Genomic DNA, 27,412 nt, shown 5'->3' with positions numbered 1-27,412 from the left:
CCATAGCACAGCTGATTAAAGCACATTTGCATGACAGTAACCAGGCCACTGCAGATTAAATTGGAATATTCAACTTTTGCAATAAGAAGTTAGATAGCATTCAGTGTCACTCATCACTGCTGTCCCATGCCAAATTCTGCACGGATACCAAGTTCAAAAAGTAAAGGCTTCTTCATGGGTCATTTCTGGCCATGTGTTAGTTGTGTGTGAATCTATTTTTTGACAAGACTAAGTCTGAAAACAAACTGGGTGGGTAGGATGGTGGTGAAAATGGGAATGGCAAGCAGGGGGTAGTACATATGGAAAAGAATATAGGAATTTGCAGGAGGGTCATAGGATAGCACCATAGCTATCCACTTCTTTATAACATCAATGTATATAAACTCAATTTCATGACTTTGCAGAGTCACCACACCAGTGATGGGTGACAAAAATGGAATAATGTAGTATGGCATTTGGACTGAATCAATTAACACTTAGGTGAAGTGGAGAGATGTATGGGGTGTAGTGTTTTGGTGGGACAGGTGCCCATTCTTTTTTGGGGGAGAGAGGAATGTTGGGAAAGGTGCTTAGAATGGAAAGGGTCACATAGGTAGGGTAGCTTAGGAATTACCCGCAGACATACAATACAGACAGGGATGGTAATGGAGACAAAGGTTGGGGGACACCATGACTGGGGATAGGTTGGAAACATTGGAGGCATACTCATGTACCTACCATAAATGTAGATGTTCGAGAACTTCATCACTGCTCCTGCAGTCCTGACTATTGGGTCAGTGCCAGTCCCAGTCATGTCCATTTTTGAATACCAGAGGACCTCAATCCTGCTGATACATGCGCTGGGTGTCTCTGCTGCCATCTGTCAGGGTATGGCAAGCCTTGCATGACCGACGTCATTTCCTCTCTGTCTGTTGGTGATTCTTGCCCCAGATGTCAGAAGACCCAAAAGACAAGTCCCAAAAACAACCTGCACCAAAAACATGTACAATATATACAACAATATATACAAAAATATAAGCATGTAAACTCACCTACACAACCACCCTAAACACAGAGGGAAGGAGGAGGGTAAATTGGACTGCAGCAAACAATGGAATCCTCGAACATCTACATTTATGGTAGGTACAAAACCGTACTATGTTCTTCGTCTTCCATTGCTGCAGTCCTGACTATTGGGTAGAATCCCAAAGCAGAGGAAAGGGAGGCTGGCAAATTATAAGGAAGTAGGAGCTGATAACATGCCTTGCAAAACAGCAGTGGCAAAACCAGCCCTAGACTTAGAGTAGATAGGAAGATGATAATGCTTAGAGAAAGTATGCACTGAACTCCAAGTAGCTGCTTCCAAAATATCCTTAGTTGCCACCCCCCTTAGAAATGCTGTAGAAGTGGCAGTAGCCCTAGTGGAATGAGGCCTAATCCCAGCTGGAATCTCCTTGCCATGATGGGAATAACAAAATGCAATGCAAAAGCCAATCCACCGAAATAGTTTGTTTTGACACAGGCTTGCCCTGTGAACTCAAGGCAAAAGAAACAAACAACTGCTGAGACTGCCTAAAATCCTTAGTCCTGCTTAAATAATATCTCAATTGCCTGTGTACATCTAAAGTGTGCAAAATCTTTTCCCTTTATTTTGGGGATCTGCATAAAAAGTAGGCAAATGAATAGTTTGGTTTAAAGCCACACTAGAAACCACCTTAGGCATAAAGGAAGGATTAGTACGTAATGATACCCATCCTTATGGAAAATCAAAAGGCTCTACTGCCATAAGGGCCTGCAACTCAGACACCCTTCTTGCAGAAGTAATGGCCAACAGAAAAGCAGTCTTCCATGACAAGTATTTCAACTCAGCAGTAGCCGCAGGCTCAAAGGTTGTAGAGTAAGTTTTTCCAACACAAAATTGAGATCCCAAGCCGGAGTACGAGCTCTCGTGGGGTCTTATATTCTTTGCCCTCTAAGAAACTGCTTGAACAAAGGATGCGAAAACAAAGGTGGGTCACAATCATAATGAGCTGAAATTGCTGCAGCATGAATCTTAATGGAAGAGAAGGACAAACCTTTGTCCAATAACTCAGTAAGATATTGAAGAGCCACACTCAAATTAGGCTCAGAAATCTCCAAATTCTTTGCTGTACTCCAAAATAAAAATCTCTTCCATTTGTCTGCGTACACCTTCCTTGTACTAGGTCTTCTAGCTTCCATAATCACATTTAAAACTTGCTGAGGAAGTTGAGACCTGCTGTGCTTCAAGAGAGAATATGCCAGGCTGTTAGATGAAGAGAGTGAAGCTTGACATTGAGCAGATGACCATCCTTCTGAGATAACAGATGAGGAATCAGAGGTAAAGGCCATGGAGGCTTCCTTACCAGACTCCGTAGTAGTGGATACCAGTGTTGCCGAGGCCAATCTGGAGCTATCAAAATCATCCTTGGCCTGTCTTGTCTGACCTTTAATAATACCTTTGGAAGAAGAGGCAGAGGTGGAAAGGCATAGACATGAAGGTTTTTCCAACTGAAAGACAGAGCATCCACTTTCCAAGCTGTGTGATGAAACCCCTTTGTGCAATACTTTGGCAGCTGGTGGTTTAGTGGAGAAGCGAACAGATCTATGTCTGGAGTTCCCCATGACACTGTCAATTTCTGAAATACATGAAGATCCAGTTTCCACTCGTGGGGATCCATGATTTGTCTGCTTAACACATCTGCTAGGGAGTTCTGTGCTCCTGGCAGAAACCTTGCCTGAAGAGTTAGTTGCAGGCTTAACGCAGTCTCCCATAAAATCATTGCTTGCCTGCATAGAGGATAAGAATGTGTTCCCCCTTGCTTGTTGATGTACCACATGACAGTTGTGTTGTCTGTTAGAATCAACACCTGCCCTGGAAGAAGTAACTCCTTGAAAGCCATCAATGCAAACTGGACTGCTAACATCTCCTTCATGTTGATATGTAGATGCTGTAGTCTGGCAGGCCACTTGTCTTGTATCCACTTTCCATTGAGATGAGCTCCCCAAGCAGTGTCCGAGGCATCTGTCGTTAAAATCTGACTCGCCTCTGGCCGGGTCACAGAGAGTCCCTTGTTTAGGTGACATTCCTGAGCCCACCACAAGAATTCCTTTTGAAGGCAAGGTATTATTTGAATGACAGTGTCCAAATCCTGGCAGTGCTGTGTCCATACATTTTTGAGATACCATTGCAGCTTCCTCATATGCAGTTTGGCATTGGGAAGCACCAGAATACATGATGCCATGAACCCTAATGCTTGAAGGACTGTCCTTGCAGTCAGCACGGACTGATGAGATAGTTGATGGAAGTAAAGTGACAGACTCTTTTGTTTGTCCGGGATTAAAAAGGCCATCTGGGCTGCTGTATTCAGTCTCACACCCAGAAAGCACATGTCTTGAGAGGGTACTAGACTGGACTTTATTTCGTTCACAGAATACCCCAGGCATCTTAGCACTGCTATGACATATTCCAGATGCTGTAGAAGGTCTTTCTTTTCTTGAGCCAGAATCAGGCAGTCGTCCAAGTAAGGATAGATTTGAATGCCTTGAAGCCTGAAGTAAGCTATCACTGGAGCCAGAACCTTTGTGAATACTCTGGGCGCAGTAGATAAGCCAAAGGGCAATGCAGAGAACTGATAATGAAAATCTCCAGTTCGAAACCGCAGATACTTTCTGCAACCTAGCCTTATAGGCACATGAAGGTAAGCTTCCTTGAGATCCAAAGTTACCATCCAGTGATCTTTGCCCAGCAGAGGTAACAGTTGTTGTAACGTCAACATCTTGAACTTGGGAATGTCCAGATAAGTGTTGAGGATAGATAAATCCAAAATTGGTCTCCACGTGTTCCCCTTCTTTGGTACTAGGAACAGGCGAGAATAAAATCCGAAGCCCCTTTCTGATACAGGGACTGGTTGAATGGCCCCTATCTGGAGTAACTGAGAAATTTGCTTGTGAGCCTCTTTTCTTTGTGGAGGAGGAACATCTGGCATGCCTTTGAAAGGGGCAGTGTGTGGAAATAAAATCTGTAACCGTGATGAATGATATCCAGCACCCATCTGTCTTGAGTGACTAAATCCCAATTTTCTTTGAAAAGAGACAGTCTTCCTCCCAAAGGAGCTGCCAGGCGAGAATCCACTGGCAGCTGAAAAGGCAGGTCATTGGGTCTGCTTACGAAAGGACTGACCCCTGCCCTCACCAGAAGTCTGAGCAGGTGAACTGTCTGATCTAGGCCTAAACGAACCTTGAGCCCTGCCCTACCACGTCTAGACCTACCCCTAGACTGGGAACCATAAGCAGGATATGTCCACCCCTTAGCAGGCCAATTTCTACTGAACTTGGAGGCTGCACCTGCAAAAATCTTTAACAGTCTGCATAGACTTAGCTTTGTCCTCCATTTTCTTTAAAACTGCTTCCACAGGCGGTCCAAACAACACATCAGACTGTAAAGGAGCATCCAAAATCCTTGTCTTAACATGCTCAGCTAAATTCTGATCCTTCAACCAGGCATGTCTGCGAAGGACAGAACTAGTAGCAGCCACCCTCGAGGAGGCCTGAACAGCATCAAAACCACACTGCAAAGAATGCTTACCCACTTGTTCAGACACATGAACCAAATCCAGCAATTCTTTACACTCAATACCTTCCGCCAAAGCATCCACCTTAGATTTCAATTGTGAAAGGAGATAATTCTGATATTTCAGCATATGAAACTGACAATTCAACGCCCTCATGGCTAGAGTGGAAGAAGTATACACTTTCTTACCCCACCTATCCAAAGCCCTTGCCTCTTTATCAGAGGGTACAGGATTTTTAACCACAGAAGCTTTAACACCTTTAGGCCCCTGAGAAACAGTTTCTGGGTCCGCCCTAGGACTCTTAAACAAATACTTATGAGCTTGGGCACCCTATAATACCTATCAGGCTTAACAGGAGCAGGAGGCAAGGAATCAGGGTTCAGCGAAGCCTCTGCAAAAACATCTTCCACCACATTCAACACAGGAGGAATAGCTAAGGGCCTATGCTGGGGTAAAAACAAGAATTCCCTAAGCCTTTTCCTGGAATCAGAGTAATCCTGGCCTTCCCATTTAAAGTGCTCCCTCATGGAGTGAAGAGTCTCTGAAAATGAAAAATCCTCAGGAGGAGAAGCTGTAGGAGTGGAATCATCCACATCAGAATCAGAATAAGTAGGAAACTCTTGCAAGTCTTCCACAGAAGACTCTGAAGCCTGTGAACACTGTTCAAAACTATCAAACTCCTGTTCCACCCTAGGCCTCTTATCAGGCGGGGCATAGAACCTCTAATCAGAGTAATCAAATCTTCTGCCATTTTAAGCATATGTTTCTTAGGCACAGAGCCGAAATGCTAGGAGAAGCCCCACAGAAGCTGAACTTGGCCTACCTCTAAAAGAAGCTTTGGCAACAGAAGGAGGCCCTAACTACCTTGGGAAGAGAGGGAAGAACAGTTACCTGAGAAGCCCCTCAGCCTGGCCTACCTCCTGAGAGGGCACATCCTGTAACAGTAAAGTATCTGCCTGAGACTCCATAGAGACTCCTGGCAAAACCTCTGGCTCTCCTGAGCCGTCTAAAGAACCGGCGTCCGGGACTGCGGTTCCTCACCCCTAGGCTTCACTGTTTTGTCCTTGCGCTTCTTGGATGAAGGGCCGGAGCATCCGGCGGCATATTATAATTGCAACGCTTCCCAAACACTAACCTAGCACAATCAAGCCTCCTCTTAATAGTGCGCTTGTTAAATCTAGCACAAGAGCGCAACCAACAACGTCGTGCTCAGGCCTAAACAAGGTATACACAATGTATGATAATCCCTATGCGGTATCTGCTTCCCACAAGAAATACAGTTATTCACTTTTCTGACATCCGGTTAAATACTGAGGCAAGAAAAAACCAAAATGTTCCCCAGCGGGGTTACTTAGCCAACTCTGTTTCGGTCTGAAACTCCGGTTTCGGAAAATCTCAGAACGCCAACCTGCACTCGCAAAATTGCTTCTGCATCGGACCATGCGGCAAAAAAGACTGAGGAAATGACGTCGGTCATGCGCATTAGTACCCTGACGTACTGACGTCAGTCTAAGGCGCCATGACCGACGTCAGCCTTATACTCTGGTATTCGGGCCGACTGGGACGCGGACTATACCCCAATAGTCAGGACTGCAGCAATGGAAGACGAAGAACATCATTGGAGGCATACTCATGTCCAACACAAAAATAATGAGAGTGTATTCCTCACTCCCAGAACTGTCATCACTGTCTCCTGCAGCAGATCCTTGGGTCAGTGCCAGTCCCAGACATGTCATCATTTTTGTAATGGAACAGAGGACCTTTTCAATCCTGCTGATACATGCACCAATGCTCCTCTCCATTATATTTTCCACCAATCTTTTCAGCTCCAGCTATCTGACAACACTGCTACCTCCTCTACTACTCCTCTTGGAGGGTACCACTGCACAAGCAGCCAGGGCAGAGCTATCTGGCATACTTGGAGCAGGCAGGGCAGAGGTTGTGGAGGCAACATGGATGGGTTGTGACCCTGAAGTGCTGGGTGTCTCTGCTGCCATCTGTGAGGGTATGGCAAGCCTTGCTGTAGTGGTCAGTTTACCTCTCTGTACTGTTGGTGATTCATTTTCATCAGCAAATTAAGCAAATGGCATTTTTTTTTAATAAATTATAACCCCCAGCAATAAAATAAATAAAGAGATGGTTGGACAGACAAAAAAAGAGATAATTAGATACATGACATGTCACAGCACTGTATATTTTAAACACATTTTGGCAATACATAAACAATAATGATAATTTACTATTGCATACGTTTGGAATGTCCATACATGATCAAAAGGTATTTATGTGTTATTAAATAAAGAAATATTACTACTCTGATATATGAAACAGCTGCCTTTATTTCACTATGATGGATTGGAATTATGCATTCAAAATTAATAATTACCATTACATTAATGCAATTCTTCTTGGCAGACTGCTGTTAAGATCATATAATTAATTAATTAATTAATTAATTAATTAATTAATTAATTAATTAATTAATTAAAAAATGCTGTTTATATGCACTGAACCCACAGACAGTAAAGCTGGTATCCTAATTGCCTAATGCAAGCAGCAAAACTTATTAAGGAAGGCAGGCATGCTTGAGATGATGGATGTGGTATGCCTGCTCAAGGTGCGAGTGCTTGAGGGAATGAAAATAAAATGATGGCTTTAATTTTGACTTGATTTATACTTACCCCATTTAGGTGAGTTGATCTCTCCTAGTATATCTTGTGGACTGCAACTATCTCCTCTTCAGATGTAATGAATAAAAAAAAATATATATATCTATATATATATATATATATATATCTATATCTATCTATATCTATCTATATCTATATATATATATATATATATATATATATATATATATATATATATATATATATATATATATATGGGTCTACTTCTATTCACTGACTCCCATTTCGTCGAACTTTCATTTCACTGAAACTTCATTACATCGACAAGCATTTGCCCCCTTCCCCAATGTTGTGCGACCCTGGAGTTGATATATATATATATAGTAGGGGGGTGTGGGGGGTGAAGCCCCCCACCTAAAATGCTTGTCGATGTAATGAAGTTTCAGTGAAATGAAAGTTCGACGAAATGGGAGTCGGTGAATAGAAGTAGACCCATATATATATATATACACATATATATATAAAAGCATAAGGAGTAACTGCATTGACTGGCTATATACATACTGTCATATCATAGACAGGTTATTGATCGAAAACTTACACAACTAAGAGTGTTGCCAGTTGTAAATTCAGCCTCCCATCAACTTAAGAGGTCCTGCTCGCACTTTTTACAGTCACTACAGTGATGATGATATTGTACCCCATTGCATGGAATACCAGTTGCATTGAAAACATGAGGTTTGGGACAGACCATTTTGTCCTGGGACATCTTCTAGTGGGGTTAGATAAATAGAGTAGCAGGAATTAAGAGAATAAGGGGAGGATAGGGTTAAATGGGATGGAGTGATGTTTAGGAGGAAATGAGCTAAGGGTAAGGAGGGGTTTAAAGGGTTTTGACAAGTGTAACTGAGGTAGGAGTCACGGTTTTGGCATGAACTTACTACAGTGCAGGTTTATGCCCAAGACGACCTTAGGTACTGCTGCTATGGTTAGGTAGGCCTTGTGGCAGAGCAGAGGTAGGTGATTGTTAGATTGATTGGTGCTCTGGTGGTCCAGTTTGAAGGATTTATGGTTAGGGACTGTGGGATGGTCGTTCAGTCTGAAGGTCTGAGAGCGAGGCTTTGTTTGTAATATTTTATTACATATGGTGAGCAGTATTTTCTTCATCTAGATGTCAGCTTTCATAGGTGATTAAGGAGTTTTATCTGCGTTACTTGGTTGTTGAGATATTCAGAAGTATGTGAACATTGTCTCGGTATGAGTTAATAGTGTGGGGCTGGAGTCAGGTGGCTGTTTATTATGTTGGGGAACTGGCTCAGCCCCCTCCTTTTTTTTCCCCGTTTCTAGGGTGTGCTCTGTTGTGCTCTGCACCATGTGGTAAGTTTGAAGGAAAGGTTTTCAGCTTGGAGGGACATTGGAGGTGTCTGGATTGTGTCTTGTGTCTTCTTGTGGTGGGGCTGTGCTCGCCGGTCTTACAGGTGACAGTTTGTGGTGTTTTCATGGTTTACCAGAGCAGTGCTGCTCTTTGCGCATGTGCATCTGCCGTGAGTCTTATTCTAGTTACCTCTCAACGGTACAGATTTTCACAGAATGTTCGGATTTGGCTGATATTTTGGTCCCGTCCACAAGTTTGAGTTGCAGCCTTGGTATCCTTCATTAAAGGTATGCTAATAACAGAGTTATGCTTAACTACCATGAGTTTGACAAAGGTTAGTTCTGTCTCTTTAAATTCCTTTTAAAACTGATGCCTGTGGGAGAAATGTGGTGAATTACCATTATTATTATTATTACATAGTGACATTGAATGCCATAGTACACTTCTTTATGCTGTTGTGTTTTGGTGGATTGTTTCACATCTTTTTGTTGTGTCAGTGTTTCAAGGTACTTGCACAAACATTTTGCCATGTCTGGGTGGGGGATGAAGGTAGGGGGATCAGCGAGGTTCCAAGAGAAAGGGTGGATTATTTGTTTGCAATGCTGGCATCCATTGGTGGTGGTGGTCTGGCTTTGGCGGCACTGTGCCATTGGGTTGCTTCTTGAGACAGTTAATGGCATTCACGCGCTATGATGGAGGGAAGTGATGTTTTTCACTGGCTGGGGTGATATCAGCAAGTGGAAGGTCAATGAATGTGTGTGTTAAGCAGCAATGGCGATGAGGGGCTTAGCGCATACCTCTGGGGAGGCTCCAATGAGAGATTTCCATTGAATGTCCAGATTTGTCTCATAATTTGGTACGCTTCTTATACATTTGTGGTTCTGGCAAATCATTGACGGGTAAAGTCCAAAAATAATGATGGTCATTTGAGTTCAGATTTTAATCCTTTCAGAAAATTCATGTGAGGCAATATCTGTTATTCTATCAATTTTCGAAGCTCATAACAGCAATACTGAAGAGGCCCATGTTGGGGGCCTTCGTACCCCCACTATTGATGGCTTTATCTGGTTTCATGCTTTAGGGGCTGTACATTGCTAATGCTCATAGGAGAGCTTGTTGTATGATTTGGTTCGTTCTCCATAGGGCTGTGGTTGTTCCTCATGAAATGTGTGACTTTCTGGCAGGTGATAGGCAGAGGCAGTGTTCAAGGTTTGTTGGAGCAATGCTTGGGATCTGTCCTTATTGTGTGGGCCCTTCTCATCCCATTCTGTTGGGCTTCATCCAGAGCTTGTGCTGTGGGGGGGGGGGGGTGAGAGGGATGTGAATGTGTACTGTTGCTTGTAGGTGATAGGCAGATGTTTTGGGCTGTCCCTAGTTTGTGTCTTCTCTTCTCATTTGGCAGGCTTTTGATGGATGATACAGTTGGGTGTGATGGGCAGGGCAAGGGGGGGTTGAGTGATGGCTGCTGTATAGGCTTAGCATTTGTTGGTGGTCAAGTAGCAATGGCTGCACTTTACTGTGGAGTGCCTTTCTAAGGTGAAGTGACCTTTTGCATGGGTTGGAGTTTGAGGCAAAGTGAAGATTGTTTCACGGGCTTGGGTGTGAGACAAGCAACAGGCAGGTGCTGTGCATGCACGTTAAGCAGTAATGCTTGAGAATGAAGGGGGTAAGGGGAGGTTTGAGAACTCATGGTGTTGGTGTTTTCTGCTGTGTTGTTTGGAATCTCCTAACTGTATAGATTTTCGTAGAATGTCTGGACATGAAACCATATATCAGCACTCATATGTTGAAAGCAGATCTAGTACCACCGGTAACATGAGGTGCTATAACAATGTAATAACAGCTATGAATGAAAAGGTGTACTGTGATGGAATTTTTAGATTTAACTTCAGCAGGTGACAGAGTCATACACGTCACTGATCAATAAATTAGTACAACTAGGTATAGATGTACTCACGATAAGATGGACAGCTGCATTGCTGACAAATAGGACATGGCAAGTATCATACAGCAACTGGATAGGCAAAATCCTTGGTTTCAGTCAGGGTGTCCCACAGGGCTTTGCCTTAGCCTCTTATTTGTTTAGATTTTATCTTTCAGACCTAACTTTTTCATCTGAGGTGTTCTACAGTCTACATGCTGAAGGCCTGAAATTGGGTAAACTGAATACATGTGTTACAGATAAGGTATGTCTGTAAAATAACTTAACTAGATTGACCTTTTGGGCACAGGAGAATAATACATTGATAAATACATAAACAAATTAAGCATATGAGGTTTGGTAGGCATAAATTGAAAGGTGATTATTTAATACAGCACACAGTAATTGAAACTGTAGACTCATTTAAGGACCTGGGTATATGGGTAGATTCAACTATGAGTTTTTTTCTCTCTAATCATATCAACCAATTGATTAATGATAGTTATAGAACTATAGGTGGTATAAAAAGATGTATAAAGCTAGGTAATCAAAATAATTACATCATTGTTTGTTGGTTACATTAGACACAAACTTGAGTATGGAATAAAAATATGGGAACCCTATAACAAAACAAGCATGATTAAATGGGAAAGAGTAAACTGGAAATATACCAAGGGTATCCATGGATGTGAACATGTAAGTTATTATGGAAGACCATAATATCTGAGTATAGTTTCCAGATCAGACAGCTAGTTAATGCAGACAGTAAGGGGTGGGCATAGTATTTGGTTTGCTCTGTACACATATGGTAGAGGGTTTGACTCCCAGCTTTAATTTGTATTGTGCCTAACCCTATTGTAGAATGTGGGGGATTTGAAGGGCATTTGTGTTGCAGCTTGTCTGATCGAATCTGCTCAAAGCTGTGAATCTTCTTGTTATTTTGGGGCTGTGTATCTGGCTAGTAGCTCCTTAATTGGATGGTTTGAGATGGATACCTAGAAATTTTGCAATTTCATGACATTAACGTGTTTAATTGGTTTTCTTTGCGGGTGGGGAAGGGCAGTTTCGACATCAGTGACCTGAAGGAAGTGGGCTAGAGGTGGAAGTGCAGGTACCAGTGGCTGTCTTCCTAGATAGAATGGTGTACAAAGGTCCTCAAGTGGGAGAGCGTGAAGTAAGCAGCAGTCGCAGGCCTGCTGGAAGTTAGATGTAATTGAGTCTGATGGGCTGGATGTTTCGGTGGTTACAAGGAGGTCACAGGAAAGCTTTTTACTCATTGTTCTTTAGGGTATGTATGTTGTATTTGGTGCGGTTTAGGTAATGTGTCGGCAAGAGAAGAGGGTGCATCTTGGGGCTGGGTTAAGCAGGGTTGGGGAAGTTTACAAGGGGTCTGAGGGTTCTCGCAGGAGGGATGGACACACAGCCATCATAAGCATAGGAAGTTACTAGGTTAATGGTTTAGCCCTTTAAGTCAGTTATTTATCAATATTTCAGTTATAGTTATTGCACAACTTTATTTGTAAGATAGGGTATGCTGCGGGGGGAGGCTGGGTTGAAGTATACTAAACAGCATGATGATATGTTTTAAGTTATTCTGTACTTAGGGTGGTTTGCAGACTAATGGTTCTAAGGTTTTTCATACCTTAGCCATGCTCAGGTAAGTGAGATTTCACAGTCCAGAGTGCAGTGCATGTTGCTCTTTGTTAAGACACACAAGAGTGAATGTTGTCCTTGTCCTAAGGCCACATAGTGTGGCACCATAGGGGGAACTTGTATCTCTGTTTTTTTGTAAATGGTGGTATAGCAGGATTGTGGATGGTTTTAATTTTCTTTGTCTAATCATTAATTTTGTTGAAACCTCCTGCGTTGGTAAAAGAGTGATAATTTTATCTATACAATGAGACCTTGCATTATTCTGCAGGGGTATCTGTTGTACCATTACTATGGGATTGGGAGTTTATTTTATGGAGATCTTTGGTAGGGCACTAATTTTCAGGGTTGTTTTGCATCTGCTAGTGTTTGCATTTTATCCAGTTAATGAATAAGAAATGCCCTTGGTGGTGTATAATGGTCAGTAAGAATTTGGATTATGCGTGTTTGGAGTATTTTCTTTTACAGATCACTATGACTGCAGATGGGGACATGCAGAGTTGGTATTACTTGGGGACAGAAGAAATGTGGACTTGACAGGTGAGAGAAGATGCTGAGAGAAAAACCGGAGGAGGGTTTTTGCTGATGGAGCAGTATGAAAGGAGGTCACAGGTTGCCAGCAGTGCAGGTGAATATGGAGTTGTTGCTTTGTTGTGTTTTTCTTCCCTGCAGTCACAAGGTACTGTCTTGCTTTGGTTTGATCTTGTATGGTGAGCATCAAGGTTGGATTTTACACTGTTTTTTTTTTTTTTTTTATTTTTTGTAGCGGGGGGTTTCTTTGGAATGGGTCAGATATTGTTGCAGACATCAGGGGTAGGGGATTAGCGGGTTGCATTGCCTAAGTTAGGCTTGCAAGCTAGCTGGGTGGTTTTGATGGGAGGCTTTAGCATTGAGTTACTGCAGTTTCAGGTGTGACTGGATTGGGTTGATCTTTATTCTGGATGACAATAGCGTGGCACAGACCTTGTGTGACCAGGTGGCATTGGGCATTCTCTAATTTGTTGGTATATTGTGTTGGTTAGCTCTGCCTAGCTTGGTCTATTGTTGGTGTTGTTTTTGAAGTTGTGGTGATACCAGCCATGATGGTGGTTTAAGTGTCTTATTGTTTATAATGGGTAGTATGTGTGATAGCAGCATTTTATTAAATGGAATTTAAAGAGATTTAAGAAGGGTAATGCATTCATTGGACAGCAAAAAAATAAAAAAAACTTTTTCATTGGGCAATAAAATGGGGTTGCAATGTGGCATGGTGGTATGCAATGGCCTCAGCATGGCTTCAGTAGCAGTGGGCTTAGTAGTGGATTCAGTGGCTGGTAATGCTCTTGGTATCATTGCAAGGCTCCCATTGGTTGGGCGGTATGATTTAATTAGTTCATGGGCAGTGGTTATGATAGGTGATGAGGTTATGGTTTGCTACCTTAGTACAGTTCAGGGGTTAGTGGTTGTTTTCAGCTGTTAGGTACTTGGCTGTTTTCATTAGTTATGTATAGGGTTAGGAGATAATGACTTTGATCCAGATTAGTTAGGGAGGATTGTGTACACTGAATGTTGTTTGACCTAGTGCCTTACTGGTAATTAGATTGCTGGAAGTTAGTCGGAGAGGGGGAACAGCCTGGTCAGGCTGGTGGGCAGAGAAGATGGGCAGGCTTGCCCTCTTCTGTTCCCCCTCTGGTGTTGGATGCGCAATTCAAGAAAGTGAGTGGTTGCTCTTTTGGATAAGATAATAAACAAGCAGAGCTGCTTATCTGGTTGGTGGTGTAATTCAATAAATTGAAGGTGAGCAATGTAATGTTGCCTTGTTAGTGCAAGGATAAGTGAGCAAGTGGGGGACACTGCTTATTCAAGGGTGAGTGGTTATGCTGCCCTTATGATTATTTATTCTATCTTGTCTTTCATGGATGTTATTATCACCCGTGTCATGTTTTGGTTGAAATTAATAACTATTGGTTAACAATCATGTTTATGGAAGTTTAATAAAGATCGTCAAATGTCATTTGGTGTTAGGTGTTTATTGAAGTGGAGCAGAACATAGCCATGGCCAAGCTATTTCAAGCCTTAGCCTTATACTGAGATCTGGTATAATCCACCTATAGCAGCCTATGGCTGTATTGCTTCACAAGGAGTGGCCCAAATATCATAGACTCCTCAACACCCCACCTTTCTGCTTTACATTTACCACCATGCTCTCCCTCACCAACCATGTCTGCAAAAGTCAAGCTAACAAAATGTGCCTGAATTGGTACCTAACTCAGATCACATGTTACTGGCATTGCACAAAGATGCACAGCGTTGCCAACTGCATTTGCACAACTGAAAGCAGAGGGACTCATTGGCAGACACATTGGCACTACTTACAGCACATAGCAGTAAAGGTATGGAACATGGCATTGAGCTGTGCCATGTGTGATGCTGCAGCCATTATAACAGGTTCCAGTGGACTGCTTACTGGCATGACATTTTAGGACTGCACTTAAAGGTGTAAGATGCTGAATTCTGACATATTATCATATTGCAACTTACCCAATGTTAAAATATTACTGTAACAGCTCTGAATAGAACCCATGGGATGCAGGATGCAAAACTGGCAACTTTATGTATTAACTAACTTTACCACAGGAGAACTAGCTTTCCACCATGGAAATCTAACACATAGTTATATCTGACTGTATGGAGATATACTTTAGAGAAGCGTATATGTGTGTTTGTAATTATGTCTTGGAATGCATTCCTATGAAAAAGTAATTCCTTCTGTATGTAAACATTGTTCAAATAGATGCATTTGAATGTCAATTATTATAGATCAGTTGATGTCGCATGTGTACATCAGAAGACATATGGGTCCTAAACACATAGTTGTGATATGTGATGAGTTATGATGATTACAACAAAAGTATTATGCCCATTTTATATATGCAGGTGATTTTATATGAAATATATTCATTGTCATGTTGGGAGGGTGGCCTAATGGTTAAGGTGTTTGCCTTGCAAACACAAGATGCAGGGTTTGAGTCTCACAAGGGGTAACTGGCTAGGCTTAAAATGTCTCACAAAGGGCAGTTAGCCTAGTACCAATCTATGAACCTATGTCTCAGAAGGTGGGCATACACTAAGCTGTGTTTATCTCTAAAACATTAATCGTATATGCTAAACAGCACATTTTCATTATGCTTAATGATATATTGTTTGCAAAGTAATGTTTTAAAATTATGAATTTTCTTTACTGTTACAGTCCTATTCAAAAAGTTGTGAGAAATGTGTTTTTATGCCATTTTTAAAATACATTGCTGGTGGATTAGAACCCTTAGTAGGCTGTATTATTTATCAAAGGTCACTGCCCTTACACTTTGCGTCACAGAGATAGCTTTATGATAGTTGGAATTTCTCCCGCCAGTACTGTCCAGTGTGCTGAAGAAAGTGTACTTTTGCCAGGTATGCTTCAGCTACCTAAGAAAACGTAATCTATTTTTTTTTTACTTTTTTTACTTTTGTAGTGAACAAATGTACCAGAACATAGATTGATCCTCATGCCTCACAGAGCCACAAAAGAGTGGGAAATAGACAATAAAACAAAATAACTTTGTTGACCATTTGCAATAAATACCAGTTAAGCACTTTCATCCTCAAGAGATTTCTTCAGAACTGGGTATAATCCATCCCCAAAATCATTAAATAAGTGTAGAAAATGGTTACATGACTACAGCAAACATTTAAATATTTAATTAACAATCAAGAAAAATCATTTTTTTTTAAATAATTACTAGTACATCTGCCTTAAAACAATCCTGTGTGGTCCAAGTAACCAAGACCTGCATTACTTATTCAAATAATCCCTTTTACTTGAAGACATTGACAAATTAATGAATTAGTTGGAGAGAGAGAGAGAGAGAGAGAGAGAGAGAGAGATGGAAAATCTTAACCTTTGTTTACACAATGATTTACTATTTGAATCTAACTCATAATGTTTCCAGGAGATTTTTAAAAAGGTAGACAAATCTATTAATGTTAATTTAGAAAGGAAACAAAGGAAAGTACATAGGGATGAACTTGATTAGAAAAACAAAATAGCTTATCAGCTTGGTAACAAAATGAATAATTTGAAACAAAGTGATGCAGGGAACCTATGAACAGGAGTAGTTTTAATAACAATAGTAAAAAGCAATGTAGACATACCAACATAGACACGATAAAATCTGTGATTTAATAAATCTCTTAAAAGACAACATAGGATAAGCGCTTTCGGTAAAACCTTCTTCAGATCCTTTATTCACTCCCATCAAGGTAAAACATTTAAACAGTGGTCAACCAATCATGCTGTTCAGGGGTGGTTCCTCTTCCATGGCTAATGGAAGCAGGTCTCTCTGGTGGTAGTCCTCCAAAATTACAATTACAATTAAATCACAGATTTTATCATGCCTATGGTGGTAGGTCTGCATTGTTTTTTATTTTGGTTCTTTTTTGGCAAGACTACCTTCAGCAGTGTGTACTTATGTTTTATTTTAATAACAATATACATTTTTTAGAATCATCCCCTCACCCTTTGGTGAGAAGATCTGAGAGGATTGCTCAGTAGAATCACTCTCACAGTCAATGCAACTTGATTCACATGGTACAGATGGGTAAGATGAGGGGATGGAGTGGGAGAGGGAGGCGTTAGAATTAGTTTTGGACCTTAACACCCACTCCCTCTGAATTTTTTGGTATGGTTCCCACTATTAATTCCTTTGTTATGGTAACTGATGAGATGCACAAGAGAGAAATTGTTTCCACTTTCAATGGGTTTACTACATTCAATTACAGTGACAGTGAATTAGATAACAGACATTTTAAATTTACTTATTAAAGGCTTCACTTTTGTGCCTAGAATCCATACAGAATAAGGTGAGTTTCTTATCACGTTTAAACTGTATGTTAGGAAATTAAATTTAGTCTTATTTTATAGATCTGATCAGAGGACAGTTAGGAAATTAGATTTAGTCTTATTTTATGGGTCTGATCAGAGGACACCCTCTAATGAGTGTTCCCCTCACCACTCTCTGGTTAGAAAGATTACTTTCAGTCCCCTGCTTCATCTATAGAGTTCTATTTGAAAAATATTGTATGAGAGACATCAGACAAGCTTTTTTACACACCAAGAGGGCTCGATCATACAACTAGTCTAAGAAGGAGTACACTTTATTAAATGAGCTTAGCACTAATGACGACTTACATATTATGAAGCCTGATAAAGGTGGGGGAATTGTTTTGATGAAAAGTATTGGAAAAAGAATGTGTTTTTCTTCTCAACAAAGAAGAGCAATAAAATAGAATCTCTAAAAATGAAATAAATATTGCTTATAGGAAAATTAACTTGATGTTATACACCTGAATGTCTCAAGGAATTATAGACCATAAATGATGTAATTTTCATGTGTTAAACAACACCTATTCTTTTTGGATCCCTATAAAGTTCACAAAAATGTGAGCAACCCCTCTTTCCACCATATAGTAGCAGAAGGAGGTTCGGAAACTCACGCATTGGCAATGATAAGTTATCCAAACAATTCAGGAATAAATACCCAAACATACTTAGGGATTCCTGGGACTTTTCTAGGGTAATTAAAGTCAGATTTTTTTTCCATCCTGATTAGTACTTAGTAACTATTGATGTAGTGGACTTATTCTCCTGCATCCCACACCAAATATGTTTAATGTGGTTCCAGTGGCTTTCTATGTGGCTGTGAATGGTTATCTAATAGAAACATTAATATTATTAATTAATTTAAGGAGATCGTTTTAACTAACAATTTAGCATTCTTTGAAGTAGAAAATTTTAAACAGATAGGTGAAGTAACCATGGACACTGCTTGTGCTCCCCTGTATGCAGATGCAGTTATGTGCTAATGGGAACATGAGCATGAGTTCAGTTCTAGCTTTTTTGTTCTTATTATTACCTATATTTGCTTTTTAGATGACATTTTTGTTATATGGAAAGGAAATTATGATGAACTAACATAATTTATTACCCATATTAACTCTACTACTCATTTTTAAAGTGTACTTTTTATTTTTTGAAATACATGATTAATTATTTAAACATCACATTGTTTTAGGATTTAGAGTTAGGTAGATTTCAGTCGATAATTTATAGAAAACATACTTTTTCTAATGGGTACTTGCATTATAATAGCTGTCATTCATACAAACAAAAAATTATCTTGGTGAAGGGACAAATGGTGAGGCTGTCCAGAGTAATTTCTGATTACAACAATTTTAATAAAGAGATTGATACACTGGTTACACTGTTTTTAGCCAGAGACTACCCCCTTATGAACAGTAGATATAACTGATACTGGCCTGTTTTGGGGATAGTGTTAGATTTTATTCATTCCAGTTACAACAGAAAGAAGGAAGGTACAAGATATGAAAATAGCTTAGTTATGAAGTATAGTCAAGAAAGTGAGATTATCATGTCACTTATACACAGGCACTGGGAAATAATTTTACCTGAGAAGTTACTAAGGGACAAGTTAAGTATTAAGTCAACCATATTTGTTCAAGAAATTTTAACATCAAAGAAAGACTTGAAAGGGGGTACCACAAGGAATAGGAATTTGATTAGGGTTGGCACTGGTAGATGTGGTACTTGTCCACAATGCAGATTTATTTATGAGGGGAACACTTTCTTTGTAAGCAATTTGAAATATAAGATTAAGTTCAATTCTTGTTACAACTGTAATACCAAGGGGGTTATGTACTGCACATTCTGAGGCCATTGTTGCAGATTTTACAACCACAGTATAAAGAAAAAATGATTGACTTTTACAGTTGGCTTAGTTTCTGGTGTCATTCTAAGGGGATCCAGTTCCTGTCAGCCTGGGATGGCATGGTTAATAGACCATGCTGCTTTGCCAGAGATCTTCTTCACCTGTCACCTCTACAGTCTTGGTTACTGGCTAGGGCACTTGCTGCTTCCATAGTGACTTCTTAGGCAAGGTCTCAAGAACAACATTTCTGATGTGAAAATATCACTCACAAATAAATTAAAGGTTATGCTGCTAAATGCTAGGTGTTTAAATCAGAAACTGCACTCTGGAACCACTCCTCTCCCTGGAGGATGTTGACGTCTGTACAGTCACAGAAACTTGTTTTGGGGCTGCAGAGAGTACCCCAGCCTTGCAAGGCTACAATGCCTTCCACACTTTCAGACCACAAAATGAACATATGAGAACCAATGGAGGCGGAGTCTCTATCATTATCAAAGTTAAATACACCTCTAGGCTGGTTAGACAGAAAAACTCCATGGATTTACTCCAAGTTCAACTAACTGTGGGTAAGACTCCCTTTAAAATCATTGTTAGCTATAAGTCCCCATTCAATGAACCAAGATATCCACACTGTTTATTTGGACCTACTTGAGTCACTCAAATTATAACCAAGCACTCTAGTCATAGGCGATTTTAATTATCGCTAAATTGACTGGGAAACTTATATGAGTACTAAAATGCTCACTCCTGGACTTTGTTAACACTAATGCTCTGGAATAAATTGTATGCAACCCCACAAGGGCTCAACTATTCTCGACCTAGTCCTCAACAACATGGGTGACAGTTGCATCACCACAAGTATAGGATCCTCACTAGTTAAATCTCATCACAAATCAGTCATATTTGAAGTAGCTATGACATTTTAACTACTCGTGTGTGAAATCAGGGTAAAAAAATTCACTACTGCTAATTACACCCTCCTAAGGGATGGCATAAATCATTTCCAAGCACTTTTCCCACAGGTGGCATTGGCAACTATATTAAGGTACACACTAATGTCCTGTACAAACACTTATACAAATATATTGACACAGCTGTACCAGATAGGATCAAAACAACATCCTCAAGAAAAAACAAGCCTCCCTGGTGGGCATCTAGCATTAGTAAATTATACAACAAGATGAAGAAGTTGCTGCCTAAGAAAAAAAAAGAGAGGCCCCAGTACTGGACGAACACCCTCCTCTGATTGAACAAACACAAATAAGACAACTTGTAAAATCCTGTAAGGTCAACCATAGCTAAAGATAACCATAAGGCATTCTTCAGCTATATCTGTTACATAAAAGGTAGGACCCTGACGTGTTGAACTAGCTGTGGATGGCATCACACACACTGACCCTGTGAAAATAGCTAACCTATTAGCTGACAGGTTTGGTGAAATTTTCACCCCCCTGTCCCCTCCAGACTTTCCACAAAGCATTCCCTCTACATCTTCCCCACCTTGCATCTCCAAAAACAAGTCATTAATGCTCTCTAGAAGGCCAAAAATAAAGCCCTTTTGAGACAGGATGGCTTCACAGGTTGCATTTTAAATGGTCTAAAACATGAGTTAACATCTCCATTATGTACTCTGTTCAACCACAGTCTGATTACTGGTTTTGTCCCTGCTGAATGGAAAATAGCAACTATCATCTTCCTTCAATAAAGAGGATACAGCAGCAGACCTTGGAAACCACCGACCCATAAACTTAATTAGCCTTATTTGTAAAGCCAAATAAGAATCATCTTGGAAAGAATCATCATGTACCTTATAAATAAGGATATAATTGATCTCCAAACACTTAATCCAACACAGTTTAGTTTTGTCAAAAGTAGGACTTCTTCAAAAGTGTCACCAGAGCCACAGACAAAGGCAAATCTGTACATACAGCCTACCTTGAGTTAACCAAGGCCTTCAACACAATCCCACATTCAGGCATCATTGATAAACTCTCCCAGTTGAATATCAACCCTTTTGTCATCAGGTGTATTAACTGGCTCACTGACTGATCACACTCAGTCAAAGTTGGGGATGTGGACCTGTCACCAGTGGGGTTCCACAAGGGTCAGTGCTGGGCCCCCTATTGTTTGGAATATACTTCTCAGAAGTTCAGGCCAAAACAGAGGGGCTGTGGCTGACTAAGTTTGCTGATGACTGCAAATTAGGTGCAATCACTGAATCCCAAAACAATGTCAATATACAACAGGGACTTACACAAACCAATGATTAGTGCCAAAGCCATGGACTCAAACTCAATGTAAAAAAATGCATTATCAGCCCCTTCAGTAAAAACAATATCCTTGCAGACTATCATATAAATAATAATATCCTAAGTAACAACTCAGTAATGATAGACTTGGGAATGCATCAGCCTAAACTTTGACCACTATGTGTCTACTGTGGTAAGGAAGACATTCTACGTCGCACACCTCATTAGCAAAGGCATTGTGTCAAGAATGAAAGATACCAAAACACCCCTGTACTCAACCCGCATCAGGCCAATAATGGTACAACGCTTCCTTTGGTATGTACCTTACCAGGCACTTCCAGCAACATGAGAGACCTCAAAGATTTCTAACCAAGAAAATTCAGGGTCTCCAGCACATGACATATATTGATAGACTGAAGTCACTGTCAATGTACTCAGTAGCATACAGACTATCTTATTAGTCTAGCACTTTACCAGACTTCTTGTAGCAATTATTTTAGCACACAAAAGTGCTACCAGCACTAAAAATTCTACAAGGAAACAGCTCCAGTACTTATTATTAATGCCCGCCCTTCCAGGCATGTCTAACTTTCAGTTCCCTGGGCTTTCTCCTATTAACCTGGTGAACTTGGGCATCCTGAGGCAATGTAGCAACTGCCTCATGTACACTGACAACTCTCTCCTCTTACCTCCCGACACTCAGACTTGCGAGATGCACTTATATATCCAAACCGGAAGCCACACACTCTCCAATCAAGACTGAAATAGCTGGTCAAGAGGAGAAGGTCAACACTTACTCCACACCACATGGAACACATAGCCTTCCAGAACACACACCAGCACTACCTTAACATTAAAACACAAATCACAAACCCACCTTCATGGAAGCTCTCAATAAAAATCTACCCAAACAGCTGAGACCTCCAAAGCAGAAATGCACTCAACCACCACAACACAACACTAATCATGAGACACATAACTCTCCTAAACAGTGTCTCACTCAACCAAAGCCCCTTAAGGCAAAACAGCATGCCCAACACACTAGTCATAGGTGAGTCGATAGTGAGGCACACTGATGTCCCACTCACTAGGTTGAATAAGGAGAAAGTAACAGTCAGTTGCCTGTCAGAGTGCCAGGATCCACCACATAATGCACGCACTTAGGTCCCTCAACAACAGGTACAAATATGACTCTGTCATTGTACATGTGGGTGTGAATGATGTGAGACTTACCTCCCTGGACTACATGAAAACATGCAGGAGTAGCCCAGGTGGGTATGACCCTAGCCCTGAGCAGCATCCTACCATCACCCAGAATGATACCACAGTACAAGCAGAAAATGATTGATTTCAACAATTGGCTAAGTTTCTGGTGTCATTCTAAGGGGATCCAATATCTGCCTGGGATGACATGAGTGACAGACCTCGATGCTTTGCTAGAGATGGCCTGCATCTGTCACCTGGGCTTCCGGATACTGGCCAAGGATCTTGCCACCCCTATAGTGCCTTTTTAGGCAGTTTTCCAAAGGCCAAGTTACCACCATAACAGCTACCAACAAATGCAATCTGAGGGTTATGCTGCTCAATGCTAGAAGTCTAAATTTCAAAATGCACTCACCTGAAGCACTCCTTAAAATGGAGAACATCGACATTTGTGCTGTAACAGAGACCTGTTTCAAAGCAGCAGAAAGCACCCCTGCAATACCAGGCTATAACTCATTCCATACATTTCGGCCCCAGAACTTGGACCGAAGCTCCAAAGGCGGTGGTGTTTCCATATTCATAAAGGATGTGCACACCTCCAGACTGGTATCCCAACATAATGCATCAGAGATACTTCAGGTGCAGCTAACATTGGATAAGACGGCGATTCAGGTCATAGCCTGCTACAGATCCTCAAACATGTCCCAAGAATCACACTCCACATTCCTAAGCACCCTGGAGAATATTAGGATCCACCCTAACACTGTCATACTGGGAAACAACTACCCCTCCATTAACTGTGAAAACTACTCATGTACTAATACACTTGCCCAATGTTTCCTGGAATTCATTAATTCCAATGCACTGGACCAGCGCATTCTTACCCCTACTAGAGCTAGCAACATCCTTGACCTGGCCATTACTAACATGGGCGACCATTGCACTACTCCAATAGTCAACTCTTCCCTGGTTAGATCCAATCACAAACTAATCACCTTGGAAATCCAAATCCCCCCACCACACACACAAAGGTAACCACCATGAAAAACTTCTCCAAAGCTAACTTTGGACTCCTAAAAACAGAGGTGGCTAACTTCACGGCACCCATGCAAATAGAGAATAGTTGCATGACCACCAAATCATACACCAATGCACTGTGTGAACATGTACACAAATGCATGGATCTTGCCATACCCAATAGAACCAAGACGCTCTCCTCCAAAACAAGGAAGCCACTCTGGTGGTCCCCTGCCATAGACAAACTCTACAACAGAAGGAGGAAATTGATGTGGAATAAGGTTAAGTCCCAAGACTGGAAAAACTCTCCTATCAGCCTCAACAAAAAGTTGAGATCCCTCATCAAACCCTCTAAAGCTAGCTATGAAAACAGAATTGCAGCGGATAGTAAAGACAACCGCAAGCCCTTCTATAGTTATGTAAAGAATCGCCATGGCAATACCCAGATTTGCACGGAGCTGTTACACAATGGCACCTCCTATACTGAGCCAAAAGATATTGCCAATATACTGTTTGACAGATTCAGTGCCAACTTTACACCTCTCCCCCCCAAAGGACAATTCGCAATAACAGTAGGTTGCCAGGCACCCAGTATTACTGCTGCACAGGTTAAAACAGCATTGTCCAAGGCCAAGAATACAGCTTCTATGAGACCTGACAATATCCCTGGATGTGTTCTACATGAACTACAGAGTGAACTGGCACCTCACCTGTGTGCCCTGTTCAATTACAGTCTCACCTCAGGCTTTGTCCCTACCGAATGGCACACTGCTACAGTCATCCCTCTCCACAAAGGAGGAGCAACTACAGACCCTGGGAACTATCGCCCCATTAGCCCGACAATTGTGATATGCAATGTTATGGAACCCATCATAATGGACCTAATAAGCAAGGATATAGGGAATCTACAAACTCTGGATCCCGCACAGTTTGTTTTTGTAAATGGTAGATCATGCCTGCTCAACCTGGTTGACTTCTTTGAGTCAGTCACTAGAGCTGTGGCTGAAGGCAATGTAGTTCATACAGCCTATCAAGGCCTTTGACACCATTCCCCACTCAGGAATCATAGAAAAACCCACTAAGCTAGGCATCACTTGGTGGGTTGCAAACTGGCTCACAGATAGAACCCACAATGTGAAAGTAGCTGACTCCAAGTCAGACTGCTGACCAGTCATGAGTGGAGTCACTCAGGGTTTGGTCCTGGGTCTTCTCCCATTTGGTATCTACTTCTCTGAAGCCCAGGCCAACACGAATGGACTCTGACTAGGTTCACAGACAATTGCAAGTTGGGAGCCATAATTAACTCCCCAAGTGATGTTGACACCCTACAGAAAGGCCTCACTGAGACTAACGACTGGTGTCAGAACCATGGTCTTAACCTCAATGTCAAAAAATGTGTCATCATCCCCTTTGTGAAAAACCCAGTTCCCATGAGTTACCACATCGATGGTAGTCCATTGAATACAGAAGGCGTTATAAGAGATCTGGGAACACAGGTTGACAGCAACCTCTCTTTTAACCACCAATTGCCACTGTGCTCAGAAAGTCCTTCTATGTAGCACATCTCATTACTAAGGATTTTGCATCCAGGAAGAAAGAGGTCATTATCTCCCTCTACTCTTCCCTCATTAGGCCAATCATCGAGTACAATGCCCCATTTGGCATGTACCTAACTAGACACCTGCAACAAATGGAGAGGCCACAAAAGTACCTCACAAAGAGAATCCTAGGCCTTAAACACTTGCCCTATATAGACAGACTCAAAAAAAACTCCAAGTATTCCCTGTCTCATATCGTCTAGTTAGAGGCGATCCCTGCTTGACTTACAAAACCATGTCTGACCCAGCTCTGTTAGAAATGCTACATATAAAGAAATCCCAACCCCTCCATATCACATGCTACAGAGACCTCACCTTCATTACCACAATCAACAGAATGTGCTGGAGGAACAGGTTCATAACTGCCCATGCTATGGAACAGACTTTGCATACATGTCAAACAGAGCACCTCACTGGCCCTATTCAAGTGAAATCTTGATGAGTGGATGGGAAATAGAAAATTCACCCCGGGGATCACTCCAGTGGCTCTACTTGACAGAGGCACTGGGTACTAGGGTCGAGTGGCATGATGCCAGGGTAATCCTATGAGCTAGGCTTGTAAAGGCTTCAGGGCCTTTAGTCTAGTACACACCTATGAACCTATGAACTTCTGCCTGGCCTGCAGATCAATCCTGGATCCAAACCTAATGGAAATGCTGCACATCTGCAAGTCAAATGGGACATAAGTCACCCACTCCAGCGACCTTAACCTGGCCTGCATTATAAATAGGACCTGCTGGAGAGAGATATGTCTCTCAGAGGGTGAAACTCCTCTGAAATAGGCTACCAGTTCACATCAAAGTAAGCCACTCTATGACCATGTTTAAGTGTAGCCTGGATGACTTGATGGGAAACCATAAATTCCTGCTGAGGATTTCACCTATGACCCTCCTAGATATGAGCAAGTCATTGCTAACTAAGATCTTGAGTTTAAGAAAGATCCTTTGTATTGGGTTTCCCTAGAATTATTGGGCACACACAGCTAGACTTATAAAGACATTTGGCTCAATAGCCCAGTAAACACCTATGAAGCTATGTTCCTATGAACACTGGCAAAACTGAGCAAAAAACCCAGGGCCAGAATACAAGAACACCTTTATGATATTAATTCCAAAAAGGATTCTAATGCTCTATACAGATTTAGATTAGCCTGTAAAAACAATAAAACATTCTATTTTTTGTGGTAGAGCAAGTTGTACTGACCCCAGGAGTGGTACCTATGAATTGACTTTAGAGAACAGGGAACTTTTGTAGCAGGTGACATTAAATGCAAGTGAGCCCCCAGGATTGAATGATACTATTTCTTTGCAGAGTGTATTAAAGCTTCAAGCTGCTAAGTTATAAAACTATAATGATTTTATTTCATTACAATTTTCATTCTATTTGTATATCATTTCAAAGATTGATAAAATGTTTTTTATATTTAACAGTTTACATATGTTTCTTTTTTAAACAAGTTTCACTCTACATAAAGATTATTTGAATAAGTAAAGAAAGTCTTGGTTACTTGGACAACACATATTTGTTTTAAGGTAGCTGTACTAGTAATATTTAAAAAAATAATTTCATTGATAATTATTTAAATGTTTGATGCAGTCATGTGTGACCATTTTGTATCCTTATTTAATGATGTGGCGGAAAGCTTATACGCAGCTCTGATGAAGTCCCTTGTGGGTAAAAGTACTTAACTGTCGTTTATTGCAAATGGTCAATAAAGTTTATCTTATTTTATTATCTGTTTCCCACTCTTTTGTGACTGTGTGAGGCTTGGAGATCAGTCTATGTTCTGGTTTCAAGTTTAAACACTGCATTGGATGTCCCTGATTTATCAGTTCTTAGTGAGCAAATGTACCTTAAAAATGGGAAAAAATGGAAAAGTAAACACTGTGAATTACTGCAAAGTATTCTGTAAACAGAATTTGAACATCACTTTATGTATTTTATTTCTGTTGATTCACCTCAGTTACACCTTGCTTCAAAGAAAAAGTTATCTACCAGATTTATTTCTTGAAGGAATATTATCTAGAGTGCTATGGACTGTGGAAAGCCATCAGGTGAGTTTAAACTACTTAAGGCAGTCTAAATTAAAATTTTCACTTTTTCTCTTTGGTAGTAAACCCTGCTTGTACACTGCCAAGCACAGTGCAAATGGAAAAGACATTAGAAGAGTAATACATGTTGGACAAATTACAGAAAGAGAATGAAATGTAATGCACATGTATATGTAGAAATGACCAAAGCAAGATGTACATTCAGGTAAAAAATTCTTACTTCTCAAATCTCCTTGCAACATCGGACACATGCATTGTGGAACACATTATCCAAGTTGTAGTCATGACAAATTATGTTAAAGTGTATAGACCAATAATTGCATGCTGTTAGCGACAGTGACAACAGTTGATTTTTAAACAAGAACACAATGGTAATACAAAATGTGATTGTTTATTCATTCAGA

Source organism: Protopterus annectens, chromosome 6.part1 (assembly GCF_019279795.1).
Source record: "Protopterus annectens isolate FY-2018-M chromosome 6.part1, PAN1.0, whole genome shotgun sequence".
NCBI classification, from domain to species: domain Eukaryota; kingdom Metazoa; phylum Chordata; order Ceratodontiformes; family Protopteridae; genus Protopterus; species Protopterus annectens.
Note: the sequence above shows the minus strand (reverse complement) of the source record.